Here is an 8735-nt window from a genome sequence, read left to right on the forward strand (position 1 = left end):
ATAGCCCCCCCGAATACCATATTTTCTTTGTTTTTCTCTCTCTCTCTCTCTCTCTCTCTCTCTCTCTCTCTCTCTCTCTCTCTCTCTCTCCCTCCCTCCTTAACCTTCCCCCTCCCGCCCGCTCTCTTTCTCCCCCCGCCCCCTCCCTCCCCCTCTCCCTCTCACAACCATTTATTTTAAGTTTTCATGCACTGTAGCACATTCTGACAACGGTATTTCACAATGGGACTCTTTGAAAGTTACAGAAATCAAAAAAGAAACCAACCAACTAAAAGCAGCCAAAGCCAGAGTACACTGCTCAGCCCCAATTAAAGATTAAGGCCTAGAAGCAAGTAAAGCTGTAGTTCAGAACAATGTTTGCAAATAGCACCTTAACGCAGTTTACGCTGGAGTGCACAACAAGGTGGAAACTGATAAAACGGAGTTTGGTAAAATGGGATAAAAAAACAAAAGAAGCTTGCCACTTCTAAAAGTACAAGTCAAGAAATTGAAGGAGAGGGGGCTGTTCATTCAGTCAATAGGACTCACAAGTAAAAGGCTCCTGAGGCATGAGTGTTGAATTTGGCGCAAAATGTATTGTGTTGTCGTGTAATATGTATGAACATACAATTTCAATCTTCATTAAAAAAACATGTATTAAAAAATAAAGACTTGCAAATTAAGAAAGTTTCTGTCCTGTCATGTGCCAAAAATAGTGAATGCTTTACGAATGTGCGTGTCATCCTTTAGAGCAGGGGACAATTTAATGTTCACATTATCATTCCAATATTAGTACATGTGTTGCTGAAGCAAGTGCAAAGGGAGAGTCAATCAAACCATTGATTAGGACATCTAGTCAAAGGTTTGCCATACCAAATGTCCTTATGTCAGAGGGTAGAAAGTCCAAACACCATTTAAATATCGGGTGGTATGAAATGAAGAGGGAAACAACAATGAATAAGCATTCTTTGCTGCTGTATTGATCTGGTCCTAAAGGGTTTGGTTTAATGCCAATTATATTTGAAGATATACAGATTCATGCTCCAGGGTGCTTGCAAAATGACACCCCTCCCCATCACAATGGCTGGGTGATGCAAGCCTGAGAGCATCACAATAGACCCATAGACATGAGAAAAACTCTGTACCACTGAGTGTATGTGGGCCCATGGCTGTATCAAGGACAAGGCAACAACAGGAAGTGGCTTAAGGCATCAGTGCCAGAAGCTGTCCGATTGAGCCCTGTAAGCAATAGATGTTGGACCATCCTTGAAGAGATTCTGAGGCTGATTTCAATGTTAACTTTACTGCTGATTTAAGGATTGCTGAACCTTCGACCCACGTCTAGTTTGCTCGGATAAGGCCTGGAAATCTTTTACAGCTTGTATTGGGGGGAGATGATGTGAGTTTATCAAGAGCAACGGGATATGAGGCATGTGTGCCACAAAAAGCAGGTCTAGGATTTTTTATAAGAAAGCCGCTTTAAGAAGAGAACTTTGGACAACCCTACTGAGAGCAAAAGTATTACACAAAAGGTAAGGGGGTCAGTGGGTCAACGGATAGCACATTTGACTGTGAGTCCGTCTTTTGTAAGTCCAAATACTACCTGGTTCGACATTTTCCAGGCTTTTTGTTTCATTTCTTAACAGATCCATTCCTATGTACCTCTGTGCTTTCAACAGAGTTTTCATTGTAAGGGAGGGACATACAATATGCCTTAAACATTCCTGGGCAGGGAAGACTCTATGTAAAAGAAAGAGTAGCAGACAGTTTAATAAATCATCAGCAGGACCCTCTAGATCTTCCCCAAAAAACATAACATTATTTCTCTGCATGTATGTGTGTTGAACAGCGCAAGTAGTTTGACATTTATCCACTGACATTAACCACTTTCCCACAGCGCAGAACAAAATCACTTGTACTGGCCCCTTCTGCAAAAGCATTACCACTGTAGAAAGCAGTGAAAAGGTGAGGCAGTGTGCAGTCACCCCCGACCCTTTACTCCCCTGATCGGCCACGATCGGCCAAGGACCTCTCTATGAGAGCTGAGGGTGGAATTTTTCTGGACCTCGGTAACTTAGGGAGGCATGGCTAAAGGGATCCTCAATCAACGGCCCAACCTTTGCTTTGTGGCCTGTCCGTATATGTCTGTTCTCCAAATTACCTGCCGCTGCCCAGGTGTCAGCTGGTAAGATGGAATGACCTGCCAGGTAGGATCCTGGCAGATGATTTGCATAGGCAAACCCCCTCTCCCTCTTTATTAGCCCTGCTTACTCCACAGTAGCAAGTATCTGGGGAAAATATAGTGGTCGAGGTGGGGTAGCAGTCACTAGCAACTTTGAGAAAGTAAATCTGGGGTGCTTTGCGACTTGTGGGGAACTACAGAGCTCAGTGCCCAGAACTTTGTGGCACAGGGAGGAGGTCTGTGGGATTTCAGTAACTTGGAGACATGCAACCTGGTTGGGAGTGCTTCAGGTCTCCTTCCTTGCATGTTCCAAGCAACTCAACAAAGCATCAACAGGCAGAGCCATTTCCACTTGATTAAAAGCCTAAAATCTTTTCCATGTAAAAACATAGCCCCCCAACCCCCGAATACCATATTTTCTTTGTTTCCTCTCTCTCTGTCTCTCTCTCTCCCTTCCTCCTTCCCTCCCTCCTTCCTCCCTCCCGCCCGCTCTCTTTCTCCCCCCGCCCCCTCCCTCCCCCTCTCCCTCTCCCTCTCACAACCATTTATTTTAAGTTTTCATGCACTGTAGCATATTCTGACAATGGTATTTCACAATGGGACTCTTTGAAGGTTACAGAAATCAAAAAAGAAATCAACCAACTAAAAGCAGCCAAATCCAGAGTACACTGCTCAGCCCCAATTAAAGATAAAGGCCTAGAAGCAAATAAAGCTGTAGTTCAGAGCGATGTTTGCAAATAGCACCTTAAAGCAGTTTACGCTGGCGTGCACAACAATGGGGAAAGTGATAATACTGAATTTGGTCGAATGGGAACCGTGCCACTTCTAAAAGTACAAGTCAAGAAATTGAAGGGGACGGGGCTGTTCATTCAGTCACTAGGACTCACAAGTAAAAGGCTCCTGAGGCATTAGTGTTGAATTTGGCGCAAAATGTATTGTGTTGTTGTTTAATATGTATGAATAATATTTCTGTTCTCCAAATTGCCTGCCGCTGCCCAGGCGTCAGCCCCTATGAACATACAATTTCAATCTTCATCAATAAAGATGAATTAAAAAATAAAGACTTGCAAATTAACAAAGTTTCTGTCCCGTCATGTGCTAAAAATAGTGAATGCTTTACAAATGTACGTGTCATCCTTCAGAGCAGGGGCCAATTCAATGTTCCCATTATCATTCCAATATTAGTACATGTGTTGCTGAGCTACATAGGAATGGATCTGTTAAGAAATTAAACAAAAAGCCTGGAAAAATGTTGAAACAGGTAGGATTTGGACTAACAATAAACTGACTCACAGTCAGATGTGCTATCCCTTGACCCACTGACCCCCTTATCTTTTGTGTAATCCTTTTGCTCTCAGCAGGGCTGTCCATCCAAAGTTCCCTACTTAAAGGGGCTTTCTTATTAAAAAAAAATCCCAGAGCTGTTTTTTATGGCCCACATGCCTCATATCCCGTTGCTCTCGATAAACTCACATCATCTCCCACCAATGCAAGCTGTAAAAGATGTCAAGGGCATAGCCAAGGAAACTAGACGTGGGTCGAAGGTTGAGCAATCGTTAAATCAGCAGCAAAAATAACATTGAAATCAGCCTCAGAATCTCTTAAAGGATGGGTCAACATTGGTTGCTTTCAGGGCGCAATCGGGCAGCCTCTGGTGCTGGCGCCTTAAGGCAAGCGCAAAGGGAGAGCCAACCAAACCATTGATTAGGACCTCTGAACTTTCTGCCTGTGACATAAGGACATTTGATATGGCAAATCATTGACCAAACACCATTTATATGTTGGATGGTATGAAATTAAGAGGCAAACAGCAATACATCAGCATTCTTTTTCTGCCGTATTGATCCGGTCCTAAAGGGTTTGGTTTAATGGCAATTATATTTAAAGATAAACAGATTCATGCTGCAGGGTGCTTGCAAATTGACACACCCTCCCCATCACGAAGGCTGGGTGATGCAAGCGTGAGAGCATCACGGCAGACCCATAGACACGAGAAACACTCTATTCCTCTGAGTGCATGTGGGCCCATGGCTGGATCAAGGACAAGGCAAGAACAGGAGCTGGCTTAAGCTGTCAGCACCCAGGCTGCCCCATTGCGTGCTGCAAGCAACAGATGTTGGACCATCCCTTAAGAGATTCTGAGGCTGATTTCAATGTTAACTCTGCTGCTGATTTAAGGATTGCTTAACCTTCGACCCAAGTCTAGTTTGCTTGGCTAAGCCCTGAAAATCTTTTACAGCTTGTATTGGTGGGAGATGATGTGAATTTATAAAGAGCAACGGGATATGAGGCTTGTGTGCCACAAAATGCAGGTCTATGATCTTTTATATGAAAGCCACTTTGGAAAATCCTATTGAGAGCAAAAGGATTACACAAAAGGAAAGGGGGTCAGTGGGTGAAGAGATACAATTAACTGACTCACAGTCAGATGTGCTAAGTCCAAATCCTACCCGTTTCGACATTTTGTCCAGGTTTTTCGTTTCATTTCTTAACAGATCCATTCCTATGTACCTCTGTGCTTTTAACAGAGTTTTCATTGTAAGGGAGGGATATACAGTATGCCTTAAACATTCCTGGGCAGGGAAGACTCTCTGTAAAAGCAAGAGTAGCGTACAGCTTCATAAATAATCAGCAGGACCCTCTAGACCTTCCCCAAAAAACATGAAATGATTTCTCTGCATGTATGTGCGTTGAGCAGCGCAAGTCGTTTGCTTAATGCCAGTGGTTAAATGTCACTTTCCCACAGCGCAGAATAAAATCACTTGTACAGGTCCCTTCTGCAAAAGCATTACCGCTGTAGAAAGCAGTGAAAAGGTGAGGCAGTGTGCAGTCACCCCGACCCTTCACGGCCCTGATCGGCCACGATCGGCCAAGGACCTCTCTATGAGAGCTGAGGGTGGAATTTTTCTGGACCTCGGTAACTTAGGGAGACATGGCTAAAGGGTTCCTCAATCAACGGCCCAGCCTTTGCTTTGTGGCCTGTCCGAATATTTCTGTTCTCCAAATTATGTGCCGCTGCTCGGGTGTCATTTGGTGGGATGGAATGACCTCCCAGGAATGATCCTGGCAGATGATTTGCATAGGCACACCCCTTCTCCCTCTCTCTTAGCCCTGCTTTCTGCACAGTAGCAAGTATCTGGGGAAAATATAGTGGTCGAGGTGGGGTAGCAGTAACTAGCAACTCTGAGAAAGTAAATCTGGGGAGCTTGGCGACTTGTGGGGAACAACTGCAGAGCTCAGGTACTTTGTGGCACACGGAGGAGGTCTGTGGGATTTCAGTAAATTAGAGACATGCAACCTGGTCGGGAGTGCTTCAGGTCACCTTTGTTGCATGTTCCAAGCAACTCAACAAAGCATCAACAGGCTGAGATACCAGCCACAGAGCCTCTTTCCACTTGATTAAAAGCCTAAAATCTTTTCCATGTAAAAACATAGCCCCCCCGAATACCATATTTTCTTTGTTTTTTCTCTCTCTCTCTCTCTCTCTCTCTCTCTCTCTCTCTCTCTCTCTCTCTCTCCCTCCCTCCTTAACCTTCCCCCTCCCGCCCGCTCTCTTTCTCCCCCCGCCCCCTCCCTCCCCCTCTCCCTCTCACAACCATTTATTTTAAGTTTTCATGCACTGTAGCACATTCTGACAACGGTATTTCACAATGGGACTCTTTGAAAGTTACAGAAATCAAAAAAGAAACCAACCAACTAAAAGCAGCCAAAGCCAGAGTACACTGCTCAGCCCCAATTAAAGATTAAGGCCTAGAAGCAAGTAAAGCTGTAGTTCAGAACAATGTTTGCAAATAGCACCTTAACGCAGTTTACGCTGGAGTGCACAACAAGGTGGAAACTGATAAAACGGAGTTTGGTAAAATGGGATAAAAAAACAAAAGAAGCTTGCCACTTCTAAAAGTACAAGTCAAGAAATTGAAGGAGAGGGGGCTGTTCATTCAGTCAATAGGACTCACAAGTAAAAGGCTCCTGAGGCATGAGTGTTGAATTTGGCGCAAAATGTATTGTGTTGTCGTGTAATATGTATGAACATACAATTTCAATCTTCATTAAAAAAACATGTATTAAAAAATAAAGACTTGCAAATTAAGAAAGTTTCTGTCCTGTCATGTGCCAAAAATAGTGAATGCTTTACGAATGTGCGTGTCATCCTTTAGAGCAGGGGACAATTTAATGTTCACATTATCATTCCAATATTAGTACATGTGTTGCTGAAGCAAGTGCAAAGGGAGAGTCAATCAAACCATTGATTAGGACATCTAGTCAAAGGTTTGCCATACCAAATGTCCTTATGTCAGAGGGTAGAAAGTCCAAACACCATTTAAATATCGGGTGGTATGAAATGAAGAGGGAAACAACAATGAATAAGCATTCTTTGCTGCTGTATTGATCTGGTCCTAAAGGGTTTGGTTTAATGCCAATTATATTTGAAGATATACAGATTCATGCTCCAGGGTGCTTGCAAAATGACACCCCTCCCCATCACAATGGCTGGGTGATGCAAGCCTGAGAGCATCACAATAGACCCATAGACATGAGAAAAACTCTGTACCACTGAGTGTATGTGGGCCCATGGCTGTATCAAGGACAAGGCAACAACAGGAAGTGGCTTAAGGCATCAGTGCCAGAAGCTGTCCGATTGAGCCCTGTAAGCAATAGATGTTGGACCATCCTTGAAGAGATTCTGAGGCTGATTTCAATGTTAACTTTACTGCTGATTTAAGGATTGCTGAACCTTCGACCCACGTCTAGTTTGCTCGGATAAGGCCTGGAAATCTTTTACAGCTTGTATTGGGGGGAGATGATGTGAGTTTATCAAGAGCAATGGGATATGAGGCATGTGTGCCACAAAAAGCAGGTCTAGGATTTTTTATAAGAAAGCCGCTTTAAGAAGAGAACTTTGGACAACCCTACTGAGAGCAAAAGTATTACACAAAAGGTAAGGGGGTCAGTGGGTCAACGGATAGCACATTTGACTGTGAGTCCGTCTTTTGTAAGTCCAAATACTACCTGGTTCGACATTTTCCAGGCTTTTTGTTTCATTTCTTAACAGATCCATTCCTATGTACCTCTGTGCTTTCAACAGAGTTTTCATTGTAAGGGAGGGACATACAATATGCCTTAAACATTCCTGGGCAGGGAAGACTCTATGTAAAAGAAAGAGTAGCAGACAGTTTAATAAATCATCAGCAGGACCCTCTAGATCTTCCCCAAAAAACATAACATTATTTCTCTGCATGTATGTGTGTTGAACAGCGCAAGTAGTTTGACATTTATCCACTGACATTAACCACTTTCCCACAGCGCAGAACAAAATCACTTGTACTGGCCCCTTCTGCAAAAGCATTACCACTGTAGAAAGCAGTGAAAAGGTGAGGCAGTGTGCAGTCACCCCCGACCCTTTACTCCCCTGATCGGCCACGATCGGCCAAGGACCTCTCTATGAGAGCTGAGGGTGGAATTTTTCTGGACCTCGGTAACTTAGGGAGGCATGGCTAAAGGGATCCTCAATCAACGGCCCAACCTTTGCTTTGTGGCCTGTCCGTATATGTCTGTTCTCCAAATTACCTGCCGCTGCCCAGGTGTCAGCTGGTAAGATGGAATGACCTGCCAGGTAGGATCCTGGCAGATGATTTGCATAGGCAAACCCCCTCTCCCTCTTTATTAGCCCTGCTTACTCCACAGTAGCAAGTATCTGGGGAAAATATAGTGGTCGAGGTGGGGTAGCAGTCACTAGCAACTTTGAGAAAGTAAATCTGGGGTGCTTTGCGACTTGTGGGGAACTACAGAGCTCAGTGCCCAGAACTTTGTGGCACAGGGAGGAGGTCTGTGGGATTTCAGTAACTTGGAGACATGCAACCTGGTTGGGAGTGCTTCAGGTCTCCTTCCTTGCATGTTCCAAGCAACTCAACAAAGCATCAACAGGCAGAGCCATTTCCACTTGATTAAAAGCCTAAAATCTTTTCCATGTAAAAACATAGCCCCCCAACCCCCGAATACCATATTTTCTTTGTTTCCTCTCTCTCTGTCTCTCTCTCTCCCTTCCTCCTTCCCTCCCTCCTTCCTCCCTCCCGCCCGCTCTCTTTCTCCCCCCGCCCCCTCCCTCCCCCTCTCCCTCTCCCTCTCACAACCATTTATTTTAAGTTTTCATGCACTGTAGCATATTCTGACAATGGTATTTCACAATGGGACTCTTTGAAGGTTACAGAAATCAAAAAAGAAATCAACCAACTAAAAGCAGCCAAATCCAGAGTACACTGCTCAGCCCCAATTAAAGATAAAGGCCTAGAAGCAAATAAAGCTGTAGTTCAGAGCGATGTTTGCAAATAGCACCTTAAAGCAGTTTACGCTGGCGTGCACAACAATGGGGAAAGTGATAATACTGAATTTGGTCGAATGGGAACCGTGCCACTTCTAAAAGTACAAGTCAAGAAATTGAAGGGGACGGGGCTGTTCATTCAGTCACTAGGACTCACAAGTAAAAGGCTCCTGAGGCATTAGTGTTGAATTTGGCGCAAAATGTATTGTGTTGTTGTTTAATATGTATGAATAATATTTCTGTTCTCCAAATTGC

General features: G+C 44.1%; 2 non-coding genes across 2 annotated transcripts; both read right to left on the minus strand.

The window, feature by feature from the left end:
• Nucleotides 1–687: 687 nt before the first annotated feature.
• Nucleotides 688–792, minus strand: LOC138570760 (U6 spliceosomal RNA). The gene has a single exon (XR_011303791.1). It is a non-coding gene; the product is annotated as a U6 spliceosomal RNA (small nuclear RNA).
• Nucleotides 793–6276: 5484 nt separating this feature from the next.
• Nucleotides 6277–6381, minus strand: LOC138570761 (U6 spliceosomal RNA). The gene has a single exon (XR_011303792.1). It is a non-coding gene; the product is annotated as a U6 spliceosomal RNA (small nuclear RNA).
• Nucleotides 6382–8735: the final 2354 nt, after the last annotated feature.

This window comes from Ambystoma mexicanum, chromosome 2q (assembly GCF_040938575.1).
Source record: "Ambystoma mexicanum isolate Mex_15411 chromosome 2q, UKY_AmexF1_1, whole genome shotgun sequence".
In the NCBI taxonomy this organism is placed as follows: Eukaryota; Metazoa; Chordata; class Amphibia; order Caudata; family Ambystomatidae; genus Ambystoma; species Ambystoma mexicanum.